Source organism: Hypanus sabinus, chromosome 1 (genome assembly GCF_030144855.1).
Source record: "Hypanus sabinus isolate sHypSab1 chromosome 1, sHypSab1.hap1, whole genome shotgun sequence".
Classification (NCBI taxonomy): domain Eukaryota; kingdom Metazoa; phylum Chordata; class Chondrichthyes; order Myliobatiformes; family Dasyatidae; genus Hypanus; species Hypanus sabinus.
Window position 1 is genome coordinate 91,573,727 of NC_082706.1, and position 25,580 is coordinate 91,599,306.

The following is a 25,580-nucleotide window of genomic DNA, read 5'->3' on the forward strand; positions in this document are numbered from 1 at the left end:
ACCATGCCTAACAGGATGGACAAACAGCCAATGTTCAAAAGACAACAGAGCAAACACAAATGAAAAAAAAAGAAGTAATAATTATTATAACAATATAAAAGCTATGTATTGAGAACATGAAATGAAGGGTCCTTGAAAGTAAGTTCATAGGTTGTGAAATCAGTTCAGAGTTGAAATCCCCTCTGGTTCAAGAGCCTGATGCTTGAGGGGTAATAACTGCTCCTGAACCTGGTGGTGTGGGACCTGAGGTGCTTGGGCCTTCTTGCTGATGGCAGCAGTGAGAAGAGAGCATGGCCTGGATAGTGGGGGTCCCTCCTGATGGATCCCGTTTTCCTGCGACAGTGCTCCATATAGATGTGCTTAGTGGTGGGGAGGGCATTGGTGTTTCCATACCAGGCCATGATGCAACCAGTCAATATACTCTCTGCTAAACATCTATAGAAGCTTGTCAAAGTTTTAGATGTCACGTCAAATCCCTGCAAACTCCTAAGGAAGTAGAGGTGCTGCTGTGCTTTCTTCATAATTGCCCTTACACACTGGGCCCAGGACAGGTCCTCCAAAATAATAATACTGAGGAGTTTAAAGTTGCTGGCCCTCTCCACCTCTGATCTTCTGATGAGAACTGGCTCATAGACCATCTGTTTCCTCCTTCTGAGGTCAATAATCAGCTCCTTGGTCTTGTTGACATTGAGTCAGAAGTTGTTGAAATACCATTCAGCCACATTTTCAATCTCTCTCCCATATGCTGATTGTTCTCCACCTTTGACTCAGCCGACGACAGTGACATCAGCAAGCTGAAATACTACATTGGAACTTAACATACAGTGAAATGAGTTGTCTGCGTTAACAACAAGCACACCCAACAGTGCGCTGGGGCAGCCCACAAGCGTCACCACATATGCTGGCACCAACATAGCATGCCCACAAAGTTGGGCAGAATAACACAGAACACAACAAGTAACAAAACAACAGCAAAACGAGCTGCTTCCTCCCACACAGACGGACAGACCTCCAAGTGGAGAACACTGAGTAGGAACTTGAATATTGATGGAACGCTTCAGGGAAAATTCAAAAACCATACGCACCCCTAAAGCAAGCAGCATACTTTAAAACTTGTTAGTTCAAGGTTCTCTTTATTTTAACAATATTTTTATTTGCCGTCCAATTGTGACAATTTTGGTATATACTGGTCTAATTTTCAGAAGACCCCAAGGTATTGAGGCAACACCCACAAAACGCTGAAAGAACTCAGCAAGTCAGTCAGCGTTTACGGAGAGGAATCAACAGTCGACGTTTCGGACCGAAACCCTTCATCGGGACCGGAGAGGAAGGGGGCAGGAGCCAGAATAAGACTACAAGGGAGGGGGGAAGAGCACAAGCTGGCAAGTGATAGGTGAGGCCAAATGAGAGAGCAGGTGGGTGGGGGACAGGGGATGAAGGAAGAAGCTGGAGGTGATAGGTGGATAAGGGGCCGAAGAAGGAATCTTACAGGAGAGGAGAGTGGACCATCGGAGATAAAGAGGGAAGAGGGGCACCAGAGAGAGGTGATGGGTGGGTGAGAAGAGAAAGGGCAGAGGGGAGCCAGAAAGAGTAATGGAAAATCAGAGAAGGTGGAGTGGGGAGAAATTACTGGAAGTTAGAGAAATCGATGTTCATTCCGTCAGGTGGGTAGCTGCCCTGACAGAGTACGAGGTGCTGCTCCTCCAACGTGACCTGTTGAGTTCCTCCAGCATACTGTGTGTATTGTTCTGGATTTCCAGCATCTGCAGAATTTCTTGTGTTTATGAGGCAATAAGCAATTGCTTTTCTTTAAATGGACCACTTGTACAATGGATGGTGTATGTCAGGAGATCAATGTATTTTTAACATTTGCTTGTACAAAAAGCGAGGAGAATAACCAGCCAATAACTGCCAGTCTCCTGGTACCATCTCCTCTTTGTAGCAAGTCATCGAGTCAGAGTGATACAGCACAGAAACTGGTCCTTTGGCTACCTACTTCATGCTGAACTATTACTCTGCCTAGTCCCATCGACGTGCACCATAGGCCTCCATACCCCTCCTATACAGCTACATATTCAAACTTCTTTTAAATGATAAAAATCAGATCCGCAACTTCCACTGGCAGCTCATTTCAGAATCTAACCACCCTCAGAGCAAAGAAGTTCTTCCCTCATGACCCCTTACAATATTTCACCTATCACACTTAACCTGTGACTTTCAGTTCCAGTTTCACGCACCTCAATGGAAAAAGCCTGCTGGCATTTACCCCACCTATACCCCTCATCATGTTGTATACAATTAAGCAGGCGTGTTTGTAACTAACGTTCTGTGCCAACTGCTGGCTGGCGTCTGTTCGCACCTGTCCTCAGCATGCCCTGTACAACCTTGAATCATTACACTTGTCCGACTGAACAGGAAGCATTCGAGTATTTCAATTATTATTTAATCCCATAAGACAATCGCTGGGAAATGTTATTTTAACCACTGATTGCAACACTGACCAATTTTTGTTACTAAGCATGTCCGCTCCCAGACAGTGACAAGTTTCTTCATCTCCACCATAGAGCCCACCTCATTACAACCCAACGCAGGTTCCCCTTGATCGACCAAATAGTCCATACAGTGCGAGTTTGTAATCTGGCAGGAACACAAGATGTTTGGGAATGGTGAGGGTGGAGCACCGTGGAAGGGGTGTGGGACTGATGGCAAAGATGGAGTGCGGGGTGGGGGGGGGATGGTGCAAGTGCAGACACATCCAGCCCTGAGACACCAGGCAAGGTCATTTGATTCCAAACGATTGGTTTATAGATCATTACAGAATATCCCTCTGGTGCTTCCCGCTCTCTCCCCTCCCCCTTCCCCTTTTTCCCAACCACGTTTCCCCTCTCCCTTCCCCCTTCCCACTATCCGTCCACAATAAAGACCCATATCAGAATCTGATTTATCATCACTCACACGTCATGAAATTGTGGGGTTCTTTTGCGGCAGCAGTACAGTGTAACACATAGTATTACTACAGTACTGTGCTAAAGTCTCAGGCACCCTAGCTGTAGACATGTGCCCAAGACTTTTACACAGTACCATTTTTCACCCAGGACAAAGAGCTGTGGATAGCAACTGGTACAAGAGATCAGAATTTATTCCTATAGCTCCCAAAAGCCTTTGCAAGAAGCACAGATTGTCACTGCATTGTTCCACTGTGACCAGCAAAGACTCCTGAAACCACTCGAAGATAGGTTGACTGAGCTAGGGCTTTTCTCTCTGGAGAGGAGGAGGATGTGAGGTGGCTTGATAGAGCTTTACAAGATGATAAGAGGCATGGGTCATGTGGGCAACAAGAGACCTTTTTCCGAAGGTAGAAATGGTTATCTTCGATGGGGGGCTTAATTTTAAAGAGGAAGGTATAGGGGTAAGTGGGTGGTGGGTGTGTGGAGCACCGTGCCAGGGATAGTGATGGAGGCAGATACATTAGGGCCATTCAATGGACTCTTAACTAAGCATGTCGATGATAGAAAAATGAAGGGCTATGTGAGAGGGATGGGTTAGATTGATCTTCGAGTCGGTCACAACATCACGGACCAAGGGGTCTGCACTATGCTGTAAGGTTCTATGTTCGAAAACATTATTACTTCCAAGTCTCTAATTTCAGTTTGCACCCGCTGGTATTTGAAACTTCCATCTTATAAAATAATTTTCACGCAACAGCTGCATTCATTCCCTGCATAATTCTGAAGATAACCGAAACGTCACACGTCTCCAACTTCAGAATTCCTTGGGGGCAACAGGTGGAATGGGCAAATTAACACCAAGAACGGCTGTAGAGATTTCCTCTCTCCCACCCCTCCCCCTCCCATCTCCGCCACCGCATCAAGAGCTCTCACAATCACAGTTACAATGGCACATCAGCAGAACGGTCTCAGGCTCTCATGGCCTCCTGTAAATGTTAGAATATTAAGACCAAGGAATGGGATTTGTTTGCTTTGTTGCGTGTTCTGTTTTTCGTTCTGGGTACGCCATGTCGGTGACAGCATGTGCAACCACACTTGTGGGCTGCCCCAGCACATCCTTGAGTTACGTTGGTCGTTAAAGCAAATGGCACATTTCACTGTATGTTTCGATGTACATGTGATAAATAAATCTTATTCTCACACTGGTCTTTCCAGGACAAAACTTCCCCATTTCTGCCACTGGGGAAACATCCCTTAAACTTCAGCCACTGTTATGCAACATCATTTAATTCATTTCATTAATTCCATCACTTGCAGGTTTTATAGTACTTGAACCACTCCAGCCTAGTTAATATTTACTGAAAAATGAAACATAACACAAGTTCTCACGAAGTGTCTTGGCCTGAAATGTCGACTGTTTATTCCTCTCCACAGATGCTGCCTGACCTGCTGAGTTTCTCCAGCAGTTTAGACCATAAGACATAAGAGCAGAATTAGGCCATTCAGCCCATCAACCCTGTCCATCGGCCTGCCAGTCCATCGTGGCTGATTTATTTTCCCTCTTAACCCCATTCTCTTGCATTAAACTTACTCCAAACTACGTGCCACTCCATCTATACTTGTATCACCCAAACTTAGCCATCATCCAACTCATAGACCCATACATATAAAGAACCTGTCCCAACACCAACCCCTGCAGAATACCGCTAATTACCAGTAAAGCCCCCCCCCCCCTTTATTCCTCCTGTGTTTGATGCTCTAGATTTCCTGCATCTGCAGACTCTCCTGTGTAGCACATGCTGTGACCAGGGTATCTTTAATCCATCTGCAAAATCTCAACAGTACTTCAGCAGTCAACAGGGACAGCACAGAAGAGTGAACTCCATCCATTTAAACATCAGTTCAATTAATGCATGCGTGGCTATGTTACAGAGGCAGATTTGTTTATGGGATGCTACAGCAAGAAAGTCAAGCCGACAGGACAGACCAACGAATCGTCCTAATTGCCCATGCTCACGTAGTCATAGAGCACAAGGGCACAGAAACAGGCCGTTCAACACATCGAACGATTGTTCTACCTGGGTTCAACCAGCATTCGGACCACAGCCCTCCACAACCCCCCCCCCCCATCTATGCACTTACCCAAACTTGTCTTAAATGCTGAAATCGAGCCATTCTGCTGGCAGCTCACTCCACTCTCACCACCCTCTGAGCGAAGAAATTCCCTTAAACATTTCACTTTTCACCCTTAACCCATGACCCCTAGTTCTAGTCTCACCCAACCTCAGTGGAAAAAGCCTGTTTCACATTATTTATCCTAAGTATACTTTTTATATGCCTCTATCAAATCTTCCCTTATTCTCCTACGTTCCAGGGAACAAAGTCCTAATCTATTCCATCTTTCCCTATAACTCAGGACCTCAAGTCCCTGCAGCATCTGTGTAAATTATCTAAGTTATAAAGCCATTCATCCCATTGTGTCTCTGCCAGCTCCTGGAAAGAAATGACCAGTTTAGTCCCATGAATACACATGCAGGTTATGCCGGGCAGTTTAAAACAGACATGGTCTGCTCTTCGTGTACCAGTATGGCTGCATGTGCTCAGTTCCAATATTAGATGGGGTGGCAGGTTGTGAGTGAGTGTGCATCATCCCCATTTTGGCACATCATTGGGAGTCCACTGTTCAGAGGGGAGAAACTTTGATCAACATTCCTTGGTGTTTAGAAGAATGGAGGTGATCTAATCAAAATGGACAAGATCCTGAGGGGGCATGGTTATGTTTTCACTGCTGAGGGAATTTCAAGATCAAGATTCGGAGACAGTCATTGAAAACTGAGAGACAGAACACAGCACAGTACAGCTCTCCAGCCCACCACCTTAGGCCAGCTAAGGTGAACCATTTAACTAGGTCAAGATCAGTGTAACTCACATAACCTTGCATTTTTCTTTCACCTCTGTGCCTACCACCATCCATGACAGGGTGACCCACCGCTCTCTCTATAAAAAAACCTGCCTCTAACAAACCCCTCTACCTTCCTCCCAACATCTTGAGGTTATGCCCCCTGATATTAGCCACAAGCTTCTCGCAGAGGGTGGGGAAGCCTCAGGAGTTCCCTACACCAGGTGACTGTGGCGTCTGGATCACTAGGGTGATCAAAGAGGAAGCTGACACATTGTCACAAGATTGAGCAATTGAGGTTGATGGAGAACTGAGGTGGTAAGGCTCTGGGGCCAAGAGGCCATGACAATACAGAATACCTGGACAGGCTTGAGGGGCCGAATAGTCTTGTGTAAAAGCATGTGATTTGTTTGTATCCCCTAATAGTCTCCACATCATTTCAGTTATGACCACAGGCTATTTCTACACCATGACGGCAGGTACGAGCAAACATCAGGGATGAAGCATCGCCAGTGTCATATTCAATACTATTACCCTCACACTCTTCCTTCCTCAAACTCCTTCCCTCTCCCGTAGGCCAGGCAAGCTAATCGTTATGCAACATTCACACAATCAGGAATCAGCTATCTCAAACATGCAACACGTGCTTTCTCACACCGTGAAAGCAACTCGCCCTCAGTGAATTCTGCGCCAGAATGGTGAGTTCTCCCGATCAACGCACAACAGGCGAGCTCGCAACACGCAATCGGCAGCCGAAGGGGAGGAAACAGGTTAACAATTCTACAGGGAGCCTTCATTAGTGCAATGTGGCCTGTGCTTTAGCAGACTACCAACAAACCTTTAAACACGGAATTAGCAGGAGATTGCTTGCACTAGCAGCCCCGAAACGTCCTTTACCGAACACTTCCCGCACGCTGTGTACTCCCAGTATTCGCATCGATTTAACATCTAACGCGAAACTTCCCAGTTCAGCTCACGCCGGCTTGCACCGAGACTGAGAGAAAAAAAATCACATTGCTTTGTGCGCGACGGACAGTGATAGGTAATGAACTTAAAACAACGCAGGAACGGATTCACTCTGTGTGTGTCACAGGGACGGCGATACCCCGGCCCAAGGGTGTGGGGGTGCGTGGGGCATTTTCGCGGCTGCTGTTACACAAAAGTAGCGTTTAAGCGTGCAACGAAAAGACCCGCCAGCCGAATTATAAATTAACAGGCTGGGTACTGGGGCGAAATCAGTTGCACACGGGAGCACGTCCAACGTTAGACCGATGCTAGGACATAATCGTTGAATGCACGATCGCCCATTCCACAGCGCCGTGACCCCGAACACTCTGCTGCCGCAGCCTGGTAAATATCAAGAGGGCGGGAGACGGAGAAACACGCCCCGGAATTTGCAAACAAACCCCTCCACCCTCAAGATACGGGGCAGCGGGCTGCACGAACGTCCAGGGCTTCCCCGGCAACTCCAAGGGCAGGAACTCGGCGCACGCCGGCTGGCAGCGGTTTCAACCCCCGGTGACCGATTTCACAGCCGCCGCTGAAAACCAGCAGATGTGAACTGGAGAGCTGACAGGCATCGCCAGCCTCGGAACCCCCGAGAGCCGATTCTGTTGATACTGGTGTAGAATAGAGGAGGGGTGGGGGGGGGGATAAAAGGCTCCGTTGCAAACCCCAGCCCGTTCTGTGAAGTCGTTCCGCGGGGTTCTGCTGTACTCCCTGGACTTTCTACACACAGCCAGCACGGAGAGAGCGCTGCGTCCATCCCTCGCCTTGCTCAGTGTTCCAGCCCGAAGCGATGACTTACCCGTGCCGCTGGATGCAGTTCGCTCTCCTCTCCCCCAGACCGGCTCCTCTCTTCCTCTACTTTCCCCACAGTGCATCCAGTTCGGTGGAAATAGCGAGGAGGCTGCCTGACGTCACCCCGAAGCTGCATGTGTGGCCAATGGGGGAGTCACTGGAGACGTTTGAGAAAATATTTTAGCGCAGAGAAGTCTGAAAGCATTAGCGACGTGTCACCGCTCCCAGCGGTTCATTAACCCGGACACCGACCAAATGCGACGGGAACACTTAGAGACCAGGCGGCTTCTAGTGCTTAAAGTGTAAGATTGAGGCCAGTTCTAGCGGGTGGGTGGGCGCGGAGACAATGATTTAGAGGGTCGAGCAGCCTCTGTAGCGGAGCAAAATAATTGTCAACATTTTCCCGCCCGCTGCTTGACCCGTTGAGTTGCTTCAGGTTCGGGCACTGGCAGTCCTTAAGGCATAGGGGCAGAATTTGGCTGTTTAGCCCATCAAGCCTGCCCCGCCATTCATTCATGGCTAATTTATTTTACCTCTCAACCCTATTCGCCGGCCTTCTTCCCGTAACCCTTGACGACTTTACGAATCAAGACCTATCAACACCGAAATTAAATATATCCAATGACTTGGCCTCAGTAGCCATCGGTGGCAATGAATGCCACAGATTCATCACCCTCCAGCTAAAGAAATTCCTGCTCATTTCTGTTCTTTTCTGAGGTTGTGTCCTGGACTCTCCCACATGTTTTTACACAGATATCTAAGAGTCTCTTGTAGTATATAAAATCGGAGGACCATGGGGGAGGGAAGGGTTAGATTGATCTTGGAGTATATTAAAGGGCGGGCACAACATCGAGGTGTACTGATCCTGTCACGGTGTGCACTGACAGGCGACTGAACCCCATGTAGAGACAGAAGCAAGAGTTTATTCAAAGGAGATCCAACTGAACATTGTTGGCTTGACTGAGTGACACCACAAGACGAATCACTCTCGAAACACAAGGATCCCGTAATAAATGCTAATCGGGAGTCCGCTTTAAATAATCACAGTACATGCCTGTCAAAATAAACTTGACAAGATTAAACAGAAAGCACAAAAGTTTAACAACTCAACTTAGATAAAGCATCAATTAACAGATGCAGGTACACAGGCCCACAAAGCCCATGATAGTCTGAAGTTCTGTGTTCTATTGAAAGCATCCTCTCCACGTCCACTCTATCTAGTCCTTTCAATATTCCTTAGATTTCAATGAGAATCCTCACCCCATTCTTCTAAACTCCAGCCCAGAGTCATCAAACGCTCCTCATATATTAACCCTTTCATTCCTGGGGTCATTCTCATAAACCTCCTATGCGCCCTCTCCAATGCCAACACCTCCTTTCTTCGATATGAGGTCCAAAACTGCCCACAATACTCCTAATGTGGCTTTATAAAGCCTCAGCATTATATCCTTGTTTTTATATTCTAGTCCTCTCAAAATGAATGTTAACATTGCATTTGCCTTCCTGACTACCGACTCACCTGCAAGTTAACCTTTAGGATTAACCACTTGGATTCCCAAGTCCCTTTGCACCTCAATTTCAAAAATATTCTCCACCTGTACTGCTTTTACCAAAGTGCATGACTGTGCACTGCCCTGCAATGTATTTCATCTGCTACTTCTTTGCCCATTCTCCTAATCTGTCCAAATCTTTCTGCAGACTTTCTGCTTCCTCAGCACGACCTACCCCTCCACCTATCTTTGAATCGTCTGCAAACTTGCCCACAAAGCCATTGATTCCGTTATCCAGATCATCCACATATAATGTGAGAAGTAACAGACCCAGAACCAACCGCTGAACAACGCCACTAGTCACTGGCAGTCAACCAGTAAAGGCCCCCTTTATTTCCACTCTTTGCCTCCCGCCAGTCAGCCAAACTTCTATCCATGCTAGTATCTTTCCTGTAACGTCATGGACTCATATTTAGCAGCCTCATGTATGGCATTTGTGTGTCTGATGCACCATCAATAACTCACTCTGAGACGTAAAGGCGAGATATCGGCTTTTGTTGACTGGAAGAAAGAACCAGCAGCAATTGACCACCATACTACATCCTGGAGACTGAGGGCCAGACTCAGGCCTCAATCGCCTTTATACAGGGGTCTGTGGGAGGAGCCACAGGAGCAGTCAGCAGGGGGCGTGTCCAGACAGGTATATGTAGTTCACCACAGTGTCTCTGGAGTGGGTTTGGTGGGTGGGGTGGGGGGGGGGGGAGAGCTGGCACTCAATGCAAGAGCCTTGGGGAGCAAACTTGCCCGAGTCCTTTTCTTCTCCCCCTAAATTGCACGTGGGATTAAATATGGAAGAATGTGCTTTGTGGGGCTTTAAGGAAACCTTCTCATTGCATCTGTGAGGTTTCCCAAAACTCACGCTCGTTCTACCAGAGTGAGTCTTTCGCCCGAATAATGAAGAGTTATAGAGGAATGCAGCACGAAAAGTAGGCCCTTTGGCCCAATTTGTCCATGCTGAACAAGACGCCCATTGAAGCTAGTCTCTTGTCCCCTTGTTTCACGCAAATCCCTCTGGCTGTTCCCGATCCATTGCCAGAATGAGGGTCAACGGGTCTGTGAGCTGGCAGCTCTGTTAGTTGTACCACTTAGCAAATCCTCTCTCCCAGGCGCATAATGTGTGCGGAAGTGTGTACAGATGCGACAGTTGTGATAAGCCTGGCCCTGGTGAGCTGCACAGCACCACCCTCACTGAGCTGATTTGACACAAATGATGTACAGGCTGGGGTTAGTAAGTTGTGGACCATGAAGCACGATAAAATTGCCAAGCTGCCCCACAGTACAATTTGATTGACGCAAACCATGCATTTCATTGTATGATCGATGTAACTATGCCAAACAAAGCTAATCTTTATATCTTTATCTACGCTCATTCACCACTTGTGGCTACTGAGTGTATGTTTGTGGTCTTCTGCTGCTGTAGCCCATCCAGTTAAAAGTCCAATTTTTTTGGGCGTTCACTGTTGTGAAGTGTGGTTATTTGAGTTACTGTCGCCTTCCTGTCAGCTTGAACCAGTCTGGCCATTCTCCTCTGACCTCTCTCATTAACAAGGCATTTTCACCCACAGAACTACCACTCACTGGATGATTTATTTTTCTCGTACCATTCTCTGTAAGCTCTAGATTGTTGTGCTTGAAAATCCTAGGAGATCAGTAGTTAATAAGATACTCAAACCATCCTGTCTGGCACCAACAGTCATTCCAGGGTCAAAATCACTTAGATCGCATTTCTTCCCCATTCTGATGTTTGGTCTGAACAACAACTGAACCTCTTGACCATGTCTGCATGCTTTTCTGCGTTGAGTTGCTGCCACGTGATTGGCCGATTAGATATTTGCATTAATAAGCAGGTGAACATAGTACCTATTAAAGTGGCCCACTGAGCATAAGTATTTTTTTACTTGAAGAAGATGTTATTAGCAACAACATCCTATATCACATTTAAACTGCCCTAAAAAGGACTATGGGCATGATTAATTGACAAATAGTTTACACTGATGTCACAATAACTTATCCTCAATTAGGCCATTCTTAAATTGGATTATTCCTAGGCATCTGCAATTAAAACCATAATTTTTATCATTGGTACCAGGACATCCAGCTATTGATGTTAATAACAAGTCAAAACAGAACTAATGCACTGGTTGGTAATACTTTCATGATCTTAATATAGGAGCTGTGTATCTGTTCACTATTTGCTTTTTATTCCGTGCTGCGTGGATTATTATGTTCATTATGGTAACTAGTCACATTAGTGGGGTTGTGGTAAAAGTGAAGGGAATAAGTTATGTATTCTTGCTTTCTTCATGGCAGTTTGTAGCTTCGGCCCAGCAGAGGCTGTATCTTTGCTGACCACTTATTATTACTGAGATAACATTTAACGTCGCTTCAAGACCGTATGTTTGCTAATTACTAATAAATGATTGAATAAAGGATTCAACTCTTTGGATCAATGATTTCATTGGAGCTGAGGGTGCGTCATGCAAGCATAACAACCCAGTGGGAATCATGGGCTAGTGGCAATTGATTTGCCACTGCACCTAGTATCATGGTTAGAGCATGGCTTGTATTTGCTCGAATCAATCATCGAGGGTCATCTTTATTTGCCATATACATTTATATGTATTAGAACATAGAACATAGAAATCTACAGCACTTTACAGAACCTTCAGCCCACAATGTTGTGCTGACCATGTAACCTACTCTAGGGACAGCCTAGAATTTCCCTAGCGCATAGCCCTCTATTTTTCTAAGCTCCATGTACCTATCTAAGAGTCTCTTAAAAGACTCTGTTATATCTGCTGGCAGTGCATTCGACACACCCACCACTCTGTGCGTGAAAAACTTACCTCTGACATCCCCTTTGCAACCACTTCCAAGCACCTTAAGACTATGCCCACTCATGTTAGCCATTTTAGCCCTGGGAAAATGCCTCTGGCTATCCACCCGATCAATGCCTCTCCCCACCTTATGCACCACTATCAGGTCACCTCTCATCCTCCACCACTCCAAGGAGAAAAGGCCAAGTTCACTCAACCTATTCTCATAAGGCACATCCTATAATTTAAATCTCCTCTGCACTCTCTCTATAGTGTCCACATCCTTCCTGTAGTGAGGTGACCAGAACTGAACTCAGTACTCCAAGTGGGGTCTGACCATGGTCTTATATAACTGTAACATTACCTCACGGCTCTTGAACTCAGTCCCACAGTTGATGAAAGCCATCACACCATACACTTTCTTAACAACACTGTCAACCTACGCAGCAGCTATGAATGTCCTAGGGACACGGACCCCAAGATACCTCTGATCCGCCACACTGCCAGGAGGCTTACCATTATTATTATATTCTGTCTTCAAATTTGGCCTACTGAAATGAACAACTTCACACTTATCTGGGTTGAACTCCATCTGCCACTTCTCAGCCCAGTTCTGTATCCTATTGATGTCCCACTGTGACCTCTGACAACCGTCCAGACTATCCACAACACCCCCAACCTTTGTGTCATCAGCAAACTTACTAACCCACCCTTCTACTTCTTCATTCAGGTCGTTTATAAAAATCACAAAGACGAGGGGGTCCCAGAACAGATGCCTGTGGAACACCACTAGTCATCATCCTCCATGCAGAATATGAACCACATTCAACCACCCTTTGCCTTCTGTGGGCAAGCCAATTTGGATCCACAAAGCGAGATCTCCTTGGACCCCATGTCTCCTTACTTTCCGAATGAGCCTTGCAAGGGGAACCTTATCGAATGCCTTACTGAAATCAATATACACTACATCCACTGCTTTATCTTTATCAGTGTATTTTATTATATCCTTAAAAGATTCAGTCAGGCTTGTAAGGCTTGACCTGCCCTTGACAAAGCCATGCTGACTACCCCTAATCAGATTATGTCTCTCTTAATGTTTGTTAATCCTGCCTCTCAGGATCTTCTCCAACAACTTGCCCACCACTGAGGTAAGACTCACTGGTCTATAATTTCCTGGGTTATCTCCACTCCCTTTATTGAACAGGGGAACAACATTTACAACCTTCCAATCCTCCGGTACTTCTCCTGTCCCCATAAAAAGCAAAGATCATTGTCAGAGGCTCAACAATCTCCTCCCTTACTTCTCAGAGTATCCTGGGGCATATCTCTTCCAGTCCCAGCAATTTATCTAACTTAAAGCCTTTCAAAAGCTCCAGCACATCCTCTTTTTCAGTGTCTATATGCCTAAGCATTTCAGTCCACTGTAAGTCATCCCCACAATTGCCAAGGCCCTTTTCCCTGGTGATTACTGAAGCAAAGTATTGATTAAGTACCTTCACTACCTTCTCCGACTCCATGCACATGTTTCCACTATCGCTCCTGATTGGTCCTATTCTCACACTTCTCATCCTTTTGCTCTTCACATACTGGTAGAATGCCTTGGGGTTTTCCTTAATCCTGCTCACCAACCCTTCTCATGGCCCCTTCTAGCTCTCCTAATTTCATTCTTGAGCTCCTTCCTGGCATCCTTGTAATTTTCTAGACCTCTAACAGTATCTAGTTTCTGGACCCTTTCATAACCTTTTCCTTTCTTCTTAATTAGATTTTCTATGTCCTTTGTACAGCATGGTTCTTGTACCCTACCATCCTTTCCCTGCCTCAATAGAACAACAACTGCAGCTCTTGACCATGACTGCATGGCGTCTCTGTACTGGCCACAACATCATAGTTCCACATTTTGATCCATACTCTAAGCTCATCCACCTTGTTTATGATACGCCTTGTATTAAAATAGACACACCTCAAAGATATGACTGAGTGCATCTTTGCCCTATCACTGCGTATCCTTCCTCACAAACTTCCTACAATCTGTCTCTACTTGCGCGCCAACCATCCCATTCTCTGCATCTTCACTTTGGTTCCCACCCCCTGTAAATCTAGTTTAAACCCTCCCCAATAGCCATCCCGCTTCTCCCTTTTGTGCTTTTATTTAATTTGCAGTGTCCTGTTCCCACCGCTGGTTGGGCCTCTGGAATGTCCGAACGCCCACAAAGCTCTCCTCTCATACCAGCTTCGCCAGCCTGCGAGTAACCTCATCGCGGTGTTCTGCCCCTGCCACTGATTGGGCCTCTGGAATGGAGGAAGTTGCTGTGGTGTGTTGGCGTGACATGCAATAAAAAACAACAATATTCAACAATATAAAGAATAAAGTACTATATAAAATAAAGTCTGAGGTTAATGTAACCCCTTCACGGGGCTCATATAGAAAATTAGCTCATTAACTGGCCCTGCTAACAGCCATGTGACTCAGCAGAGAGAAGGTCACCTTGGACAATATATGTCTAGAGTCAGTAGGATTTGGGTTCAACCAAACTGGAAAGTTGTGATGTTTCAATTAACAGAACCTGAATTTGAGCGAATGCTGTGTAAATACTGCCCATACACAATTATTGGTCGGCAAGAAATAACAGATCATACACCACATACAACTATAAAGCAAGTGTTTTTACTATTTTCAGCTTTATCAAACAGTTATGAAACGGAAGATGAAGAGGAAAGTTATAAAAATGAAAGTGCCCATTATTATAAAACCATTCTAAATGTGCACATAGTTGGAGCTTGTGTTGTCAAAAAGTTGGGTATGACCATTACTCAGGGTGATGAATTCACATCACCAAACTCCGATAGAACTTCCAGGCTTGGACTCTGTCTCACGAAGCACTCCTTGCAATGGCATTGGATTGAATCCTACGGCCGTCTCTCCTGATTTCCTCTTCTCCACAGCTCCCACCAAAAGACCACAAAGCCCACCAGTGTCCATCACAAATCTTTCTCCGCCCAGCTCGCTTTAGAACCTTCTGCCAATTCCGCCATCCTGTTTGGCTGACACAACATTCCTAACTTGAACGTCATGGTCCTTTGTCTTTAGCTGAAACCAAAACATTCTACCAGCAGGACACACTGCTTTACAGAACACTACTAAATGAAAATACTCTACAGCATTAGCAGTACAAATCTTAACCAGGGCATTTAATACAGATGTTGGATAAGATCCAAATAACTATAATAAATACCAGCTTTAAGGATTTATAATGTAAACCGCATTATAAAAGTAGTTTAAAGTGTTTACAGCACGGTGTAGTGATGGGGGTAATAGATAGAGGGGGGCGGGATTAACTAGAATGGTTAATCAGATTAACTGCCTGGGGAAGAAACTGTTAAGATGACTCCTAGTTTTTGTTTTAATAGCCCTAAAGCACTATCCAGAAGGGACCTTTTGGAAAAGACAGTTTGCAGTGTGGCTAGTGTCCACAATTACTTTTTTCCTGCCCGTTTTTTTGTCCTGGACACATACAAGTCCTGCAGAGATGGTAGACTGCAGGCAATGATCTTTTCTGCTGACCTGACAGTTCACTGTCATTCATTTGTACGTTGTGGGAGGGTGTTGCACCAAACCAGACAGTAATGAGGATCCTCTCTATGATGGCAGTGTGGAATTGACCAGCGTGTTCTGGCAAAGATGGGATTTTACCAACTGCTGTGAGAAATACATCCAGTGCTGAGCCTCTATGGAGATACGGTTCTCCCTGATGGGGCCCGGTGAATTTGTTTATTTTCAGGCTCAGCAATGTTGGAACAGTGATGAGGTGAGGTGACACATTTCCTCTGAAGTCAATACACATCTCCACAGCATTCATCTCCAAGCTATTGCGATTGCAGTGGACACTAGCTTTCTACACCACTTGAATTAGTAATACGTCAACAGCTTCAAATGTGTTGGTCGCCTATTGCATCTCTATGACTTTCCTGCAGAAGGCCTGTGACATTAACTAGAGTTAACTTATGCCAAGTCCGTGTTGTGTGAGGGCACTAGCTGGTTCACCTCCACTCAAAGCCCCAGGACCTTCTAGGTGAGGCAACACTTCTGTGTCGGGTGCTGCTGGTACAGCCTCTTCTACATCGGTGAGACCTGACATGGACCGGGGGACTGTTTTGTCAAGTACCTTCGCTCTATCTGCCACAAAAGGCAGAATTTCCCAGTAACCATCCGTTTTAATTCTATTTCCAAAATGGCAGTCCATGGCCACCTCTAAGGTCACCACGAGGTCAACCTCACACCTGGTATTCCGCCTGGGTGCCTCCAATCTGACAAAGTGGACATTGATTTCCCTTACATCTGGTCATTTCTCCCTCTCTCCCTTCTCTCTCTTGCCTTCTCCATTTTGGCTCCTTCTTACCACTTCTCCTCTACTCACCTACCTATCACCTCCCTCTGGAGCCCCTCCTCCTTCCCTTTCTCTCGTGGTACTCCCTCCTCTCCCTCAGATTCCTTCTTCTTCAGCCCTTGACCTTTTCCATCTGTTGCCTCCCAGTTTCTCATTTCATTCTCCCCCCCATCCATCCACCTTCCCCCTCACCTGATTCAATTCTCACTAATCAACTTGTACTCCTTCCCCTTCCACCCCACCCCTCCACCCCCACCTTTTCATTCTGGCTTCTTTTCCAGCCCTAATGAAGGGTCTCAACCCGAAATGTCAACTATACTGTTTATTTCCCTCCACAGATGATGCCTGACCCGCAGAGTTCCTCCAGCATTTTGTATGTGTTGGACAAGCAGATCCAACTATGATGCCTTCTTGTGTCCAGTAGCAGCCATTGCCTAAATTCATGCAAACAACTGACCACTTGGGAGTTGCAAAGAAGGGCTGCAGGCAGCAGTAGAACTATGTACAACAACAGATTTCTTTTTTAATGCATTTATTCTTAAGAGTGGAGGTGGACATTTTGGAAAGGGGCCAGCAGGAATTTATTGCAAAAGTTGTAGAGATGAGAGATTAGGTATGTGTCAAGCTGCAGATGTGAAGGTTGATAAGACCAGAAAACACACAGAGGAGTTTTGAAAGATGTATTTAAAATCCTGAACAATCTAGATAGGGTAATAAAGAGATACTCCTTCCAATAGCTGACAGTTGAATAACTTTAAGGTAGAGTAATAGAGTTATAGAATTGTACAGCACCGAAACAGGTCCTTCGGCACATCTAGTCCATGCCTAGTCTTATCAACCCAGACCTGAACCATAGCCTACCATGTCCCTTCATCCATGTACTTACCGAAACTTCTCTTAAATGTGTTGAAATCGAACCCACATTCACCCCTACTGCTGTGAGCTCATTCCACAGTCTCATTGCCTCCTGAGTGAGGAAACTCCCTCTCAAGTTCCCCTTAAAGATTTCACCTCTCATTCTTAACCCATGAAACTTTGTTTCTAGTCTCACCCAACCTTAGTGGGAAAAGTTTACCCTATCTGTGAGGCCCTCCATTGATCATGAACGTTGTGTCCTAGCTGTATGCGCAAACCAGGGCAGTCTGATATGGACAGCAAGCTGTTGCCCATGCAGCAGGCTCCCCTCTCCATGTAACTGATGAATCCAAAGGAATGGCAGAGATAGTCGGGCACCAGCGGCATCACGAGAGTTGCTAGTCAGCGTTGAACTTAACACAGGACTGCCTTAGGGACTCTGGCTCCAGATTTTTCCCTCGGGGTTTACTCCTGAGGCCTTCCCCATGAGTGGGTATGGCCGCAAGGTAGTGGAGGGTTAAGATAAAAGTTTTCATTCTCCTAAATGAGATGCCAGCCACAGCTGATGAGTCCCAAATGCCCGAAGAGACTGGTTTTAAGGCACCAGTAACCCACCTTTGTCTCTTCTCTCATCAGAAGAAACAGTTCCACCGGGCTTAGTAGCCAAGCCACACGTGAAGGCCAGGAGCTGGACATGGTTGTCAGAGGCTATTGGGAGGATTTAATAGATTGTGGGAACTTATCCCCATTACCATCCCCTCCCCACCTCCCCTGGCCAACTATGACAGCGTTAAGGAACCCTATCTATACTACTCATAATTTTATATAAGTACCTCTATCAAATCACCCCTTATTTTCCATTGCTCCAGGGAATAATGTCCTAATGTAACCAATTTTTCCCTATAACTCAGGTCCTCAAGTCCCAACAACATCCTTGTAAACTTTCTCTGTACTCTTTCAGTCTTATTGATATCTTTCCTGTACGCAGGTGAGCAGATCTGCAAACAATACTCCAAATTAGGCTTCTCCAACAGCTTATACAATTTCAACGTAACACCCCTACACCTATACTCAATACTTCGATTTATGAGATGTCACATAAAGACTTAAAGATATTGTCAAGGGATGCACAAAGAACACCAAGAAAAGGTTTTGTTCAATGACACAAATGGTTGTGTTTTAGAACATACTGTCTCACTGGAGGTGGGGTAGGGGAGCAATTGTTAGGATGATGTTTGAGGGTAGGGTATAAGGGATGAAGAACACATTATGGCCTTTGAAAGTCAATTAAATGAATGCTTCAATGAGAAAATATTGCGGAGGTAAAGGGAAGCAACGTTAGGAATAGGGCCAAGTGATTGATATGTGATAGTCATAGAGCACTGCAGCACAGAAACAGGCCTTTGGCCCATCTTGCCCATCCCAGATTGTTATTAACCCTGGTCCCATAGCCTTCCATACCCCCACCCATCCATGTACTCATCTTAAATGTTGAAGTTTAACCCACATTCACCACTTGTGCTGGCAAATCGTTCCACACTCCCACTGCCCTCTGAGTGAAGAAGTTCCCCCCTCACATTCCCCTTAAACGTTTCACCTTTCACCCTTAACCCAGAAAGAGGCTTGTAGCCACCAGGGTACCATATGGCTTCCTTCTGTGCAATAAACTCTGAAGTCTCCAAGTTCACCAGTAAAGTAGACAAACCGTTTTTGCCATCCCCTCCCAGACTAATATTGAGGCTCTGATCACACTTAACCCTCTCCAAAGGGTGGGCCATACCATTTTATACACTAGACACCAGATTCCCAAAGCGGGCTCTCTCCTCCAAGCTCTGTCACGGTAAGAGATTTCCAGGAGGACAGAGAAAATGCTTCAGGGGAATTCCCAAAGCTCCATTGAAAGACAGCACAGTTGGGGTAACACAATTACAGTGCCAGCAACCCAGGTTCAATTTGAAAGGAGTTTGCATATTTCACTCGTGACCTCATGAGTTTCCTCCAAGTGTTCCAGCTCCCTCCCACATTCCAAAGGTGTATGAGTTAGTAGGTTAATTGTAGCTGGATAATATACCAGTTACTACAGAACCTCCTGGCCCAACAAGCCCTCGTTATATGGGAGATCCTGCTACTGTGCTGTTTTTTTTAAAGTAACATCGTTACCAAATCAACTGACCGACAACCACTCAAGCAGGTGGGCAAGCATCCTGGGAACAGGCTTTGAGACTCCATGCAGACTTAGTCAAGAGGTTCAGTTGTTGTCCATACCAATCATCGGGATGGTGAAGAATTGTGATCTAAGTGGTTTTGACGGTGGAATGATCGTTGGTGCCAGGTTTGAATACCTCAAAAATTGCTGATCTTCTGAAATTTTCATGCATAACAGTCTCTAGAGTTTACAGAGAATGGTGCAAAGAAGTCAAAAAAAAATTTCAGTGAGCAGCAGTCCTGTGGGTGAAAACACCTTGTTAATGAGAGAGGTCAGAGGTGAATGGCCAGACTGGTTCAAGCTGACAGGACAGTACTTTAAAACAGTGGTGATCAGAAGAACATCTACACACACAAAAAGCTGAACCTTGAAGTATAAGACTATAAGACCATAAGACATAGGAGCAGAATTAGGACATCTGGCCCATCGAGTTTGCTCCACCATTCCATCGTGGCTGATCCTTTTTTACTCCTGCTCATCCCCAGTTTCTGGCCTTCTCCCCATAACCTTTGATGCCATGTTCCTTAAACACACCCAACGACCTGTCCTCCACAGCTGCATGTGGCAACAAATTCCACATATTCACCACCCTGTGACTAAAGACATTTCTCCACATCTGTTTTGAATACATGCCCCTCTACCCTGAGGCTGTGCCCTTTTGTCCTAGACTCTCCCACCATGGGAAACATCCTTTCCACATCTACTCTGTCTAGGTCTTTCAACACTCGAAAGGTTTCAATGTGATTTCCCCCCCCCCCACACACACACTTCATCTTCCTGAATTCCAGCAAGTACAGACCCAGAGCCATCAAATGTTCCTCGTAAGATAACCCTTTCATTCCTGGAATCTTCCTTGTGAACCTCCTCTGGACCCTCTCCAGTGCCAGCACATCTTTTCTAAGATGAGGGTCCCAAAACTGTTCACAATACTCAAGGTGAGGCCTCACCAGTGCCTTATAAAACCTCAGCATCACATCCTTGCTCTTGTATTCCAGACCTCTTGAAATGAATGCTAACATGGCATTTGCCTTCCTCACCACTGACTCGACCTGCAAGTTAACCTTCAGGGTGTTCTGCACAAGGACTCCCAAGACCCTCTGCATCTCAGAATCCTGGATTTTCTCCCCATTTAGAAAAGAGTCTGCACATTTATTTCTACTACCAAAGAGCATGGCCATGCATTTTCCAACATTGTATTTCATTTGCCACCTTCTTGCCCATTCTCCTAATCTGTCTGTAATGGGGGTTTCTTCTTCTTCTTCTTTGTTACTGCGTATGTTAATCAAAATGGCTTCTTTTTTTATAAAAGTAGGAATGCTTCTTTGTTGCGTGAGAGTGCTGGAAGCTTGTTTGGGTTAAAATTTAATGATAACGAGAATTGTATTCCTTTGTAAACCAATTGGGATTAATGTTGTTCTTTCTTCTGAGTCTGTAAGCGATTGTTGGCGGACTTTTGGGTAGATCGGCGCGAGGGGGTGAGAGAGAGAGGACGCAATGCTGTAAACTGGGTGAGGAACGGACCCCAAGCAGGGGTCCGAGGCCAGGAGGTACTCCGAGGAGAGGAGATGAAGCTAGATGTGCTTGGTTGACCACTTCGGATGGTCCTGAGCTGCGAGTCGAGGAGTTCGGAGGGGATCGAATGGTGGCCAGAAGACTTCAGTAATTGAGCTCCAATGGTTGTGCACGAAGTGGTTTGGACTTTGATAAGTTTGGCACCTTTTCTTTATTTTCTTTTCCTTCATGTATACTGTATCATTATTAATTACTTAGTTATAGTAATCTTTATAAACTGTAATCATTTAATCCCATATGGTGTACTGTCTGTTTTTGGGCGAGGCGGGGACATCACACAGCATCCACACTGGCTGATTACCCAGTTTGGCGGGGCCGAAGGCTGCTCCCCCTAGACAAGAACGAGCTGAGCGAGCCTGAGGTGACCCAGTGGGTTACATGTCTAAGTCCTTCTGCAGCCTTCCTGTTTCCTCAACATTACCTGCCCCTCCACCAATCTTCGTGTCATCTGCAAACTTGGCAACAAAGCCATCTATTCCATCATCTAAATCATTGATATACAGCATAAAGAGAAGTGGTCCCAACATCAACCCCTGTGGAACACCACTAATCACTGGCAGCCAACCAGAAAAGAATTCTTTTATTCCCACTCACTGCCTCCTACCAATCAGCCAATGCTCCAACCATGTTAGTAATTTTCCTGTAATACCATGGGCTTCTAACTTGGTAAGCAGCCTCATGTGTGGCACCTAGCCAAAGGCCTTCTGAAAGTCCAAATATACAACATCTACTACATTCCCTTTATCTATCCTACTTGTAACCTCCTCAAGTAATTCCAACAGGTTCGTCAGGCAGGATTTTCCCTGAAGGAAACCATGCTGACTTTGTACTATCTTGTCCTGTGTCACCAAGTACTCCATCACCTCATCCTTAACAATTGACTCCAACATCTTCCCAAACACTGAGGTCAGGCTAACTGGCCTTTAACTTCCTTTCTTCTACCTTCCTCCTTTCTTAAAGAGTGGAGTGACATTTGCAATTTTCCAGTCCTCTAGCACCATGCCAGAGTTCAATGACTTCTGAAAGGTCATTTCTAATGCCATCAAAATCTCAAACGCTACCTCTTTCAGAACCCTAGGGTGCAGTTCCTCTGGTCTGGGTGACTTATGTACCTTTAGATCTTTCAGCTTTTTGAGCACCTTCCCTTGTCAGCCATGGTTGGACTATTTTACCATTTGAGTATTTCTTCATTTTTGGAATACACATGTCCTACACCTTCCTCATTTTTCCCAGAAACGCACGATTTGCTGCTCTGCTGACATCCCTGCCAGCAGCTCCTTCCAAATTACTTTGCCAACTCCTCTCTCATACCACTGTAATTTCCCTTACTCCACTGAAATACTGCTACATCAGACTTTACTTTCTCCCTATCAAATTTCAAGTTGAACTTAATTATATTGTGATCACTGGTTCCTAAGGGTTCTTTTACCTTAATTCCCTCCGGTTCATTACATAACACCCAATCCAGTGTAGCTGATCCCCTTGTAGGCTCAATGACAAATTGCTTAAAAAAGCTATCCCTTAGGTATTCAACAAACTCACTCTCTCGAGATCCATTACCAACCTGATTTTCCCAATCAGCCTGCATGTTAAAATCTCCCATGATTACCACAACATTGCCCTTTTGACTCGCCTTTTCTATTTCCTGTTGTAACCTGTGGTCCACCTCCCAGCCACTGATGGGGGGCCTGTATATAACTGCCATCAACGTCCTTTTACCCTTGCAGTTTCTTAACTCAACCCACAAGGATTCAACATCTTCCGATCTTATCTCACATCTTTCTACTGATTTGATGTCATTCTTTACCAGTAAAGCCACACCATCCCCTCTACCTACCTTCCTATCCCTCTGATATAATGTGTAACCTTAGACATTCAGCTCCCATCCTTCAACCATCCTTCAGCCACAATTCAGTGATGGCCACAACATCATACCTGGATGCACATTTCACTCTGACATTCTTCTTAAACATCAAAATTAGTTTGGGTTCAGATGTCAGCTTTGGCAGTTCTTTTGTTTTTTTTTGCTAATTCCTATAATTCTGCCCGTGTACTGGCAGGTTCCTTCCTTTGGAGTTGTAATGGTTCAGTGGATTCTTGCTCCACTTAGAGGGAGGCAAACCTCATTCTGCGGGAGCTGAATTTCTCAGTTGTAACACTTGGGTCCGAGCCATCTTTTCCTTGCTGGTTGTTAAAGATGGTGCAATACGCCTCACAGTACTTTTTACATCCTGTCTTTTAAGTTGTAACCAGCTTTCTTTTGTGTCATTATGCTCCCTGTTATGTGCACAGATCAGGAACGATAAGGGAGTAGAGTGATAAAACGCTTCCACTGAACCACGTTAGTAATGGTACACGCAGGGCAACTTACAATGTGAAAGCCGGAACCAGGTCAGCCTAGGCAAAAACCATGTGCACTCTAAAGCCCGACCCAGAAGAGAGATCCCTCTGCACGTGGGTAGCGCTCCGGCGTGCTGTCAAGTGGCCACCCGCGCACTCGCCACACTCTGGCAATTGATCTGATGCGGTCCATCTGCGAACAAGCTGATATGGTAGACTCCCTCGATAGCTTGCTTCCTAAAGCAGAATATTGACATTGATTAGGAGGCACTGTAGTGTAGGGTTAGCATGATGCTGTTACAAGGCCAGTGACCTGGGTTCAATCCCACTGCCCTCTGTGAGGAGTTTGTACATGGCCCCTATGACTGCATGGGTTTCCTCCCCCTTTCCAAAGACGTATGGGTTTGTAGGTTAATTGGTCATATGGGTGTAATTGGGGCAGAAAGGCTCGACACTGTGCTGTATCTCTAAAATAAAAAAAAACAAGAGAATGCGCAGTCTTTTTCTTTCATTGGGAGAGAATTAACTGTTAAACTGACTGATTTTTAACATTTAGTTTTCTTCAGTGTAACCTAAATACTTAATGACCTGCCCACCCATGAACCAGATCTTCCATGGAACATATTGCTCATTATAAGTGTATTTCTTATTTTTTTTCTCTAAAATGTCTAGATTTCTGATGTTATCAGGAGGAATATCACATAGTGTTATCTGTGACGTCGTTCCAAGAGCCAAATTAGATAAACATGACATTAAATTCAACTTTAATATTTAGGATGTGTCTGCATTTCAGATACACACAGTGCCAGAGTGAGAAGGCATCCTGAAGCTCAGTGGGAGAATGAGGGGCGAATGACTTAATAGTAACCCATTATCAATGAATTTAATATAACATACAAATTCTGCACGACTTCATGCAAAAATGTCAACAATACAGTATTTACTTCACAGAGACTTCTGTTACTTTTGGCTAGTTTCATTTTCCACATTGACAGCAGGGCTGTGGAAAATTACATATGGTTCTTTCAAAATTCAAAGTTCGAAGTAAGTTTAATACAAAAGTACGTATATGTCACCATATACTAGCCTGAGATTTACTCAATTCCAGGCATTCACAGTGGAGCAGAGAAATAAAATAGGATCAATGAAAAATCACACACAAAGACTGACAAACAAGCAATGTGCAAAAGAACACAAATTGCAAATACAATAATTCAGTAAGTAATACTGAGAACATGAGGTGTAGAGTCTTTGAAAGTGAGTCTGTAGGTTGTAGAATCAGTTCAGAGCTGAGTGAGGCTGTCCATGCTGTGGGACCTTGTACTACACATTGACAAAAGTTGTTACTTGAATATTTGAGTTATGTCTATGAAAATGAGCAGCAGTTCAAAACGAGGAAATTTGATTCGTAATTCACTAGTGGAAAATGGGTGTGACTGGCAAAGTTGTAACCTAGTCATCATTTGTAAGTGGTTGGGGTTAGGGAGAAGCTTGCTTGGTCCATATGGTGAATATATACCCACGATGAGATTTGACCTGGTGACAGTGACAATGAAGAGATGACAATGGATTCCTAGGTCAAGATGGTCAAAGCTCGAAGTTCAAGGTAAATTTGTTATCGAAGTACATATATGTCACCATACACTATCCTGAGAGTAATTTTCTTGCAGCCATTCAGAATAGAACAAAGAAATCCAATAGAATCAATGAAAAACAACACACAAAGACTGACAAACAACCAAAGGGCAATGTGCTCCGAATGGCAGCAGCGAGAAGAGAACATGGCTCTCTGACTGGTGGGAGTCATTGATGACGGATGCTGCTCTCTTATGGCTATGCTCCTTGTAGATGTGCTCTTTTGGTAAAGTGGCAAGTGGTGGCATTTCCGTTCACCTGTAGTCTTTGTATTCAAAGCCTCAGACGGTACGGGCGTGGGAGGTGCTGTCGAAGAAGCCTCACAAATTGCTGCATTGTGCTTTGCAGATGGCACACAAAGTAATCACCAGAGGGTGAGTTCTCAGGATGCTTGATGGCATGCCAAGCAGGTGATTTGCTTTGTCCTAGATGGCATCGTATTTCCTAGATACTATTGCATCTGCGTTCAGCCAGGCAGGTGGGGAGTATTCCATCTGATTCCTGAACTGTGCCTTCCAGGTGGTGGAAAGGCTTTGGGTGTCAAGAGAAATCCTCACCCAAGGATTCCCAGTCT

General features: G+C 45.2%; 1 protein-coding gene across 5 annotated transcripts in view; it reads right to left on the bottom strand.

The window, feature by feature from the left end:
• The window catches only part of LOC132395413 (neurocalcin-delta), a 327,388-nt gene extending 319,589 nt beyond the window's left edge, over nt 1-7,799 (bottom strand). For 2 of the 5 annotated variants that reach the window (XM_059971982.1, XM_059971989.1), the window contains exon 1: nt 7,655-7,771. The gene's annotated coding sequence lies outside the window, so the exon portion shown is untranslated. Of the gene's footprint in view, nt 1-6,685; nt 6,851-7,654 lie in introns of those variants that run through there. The other 3 variants (XM_059971963.1, XM_059971973.1, XM_059971998.1) reach the window with 3 other exon arrangements.
• Between the last annotated feature and the right edge of the window lie 17,781 nt (nt 7,800-25,580).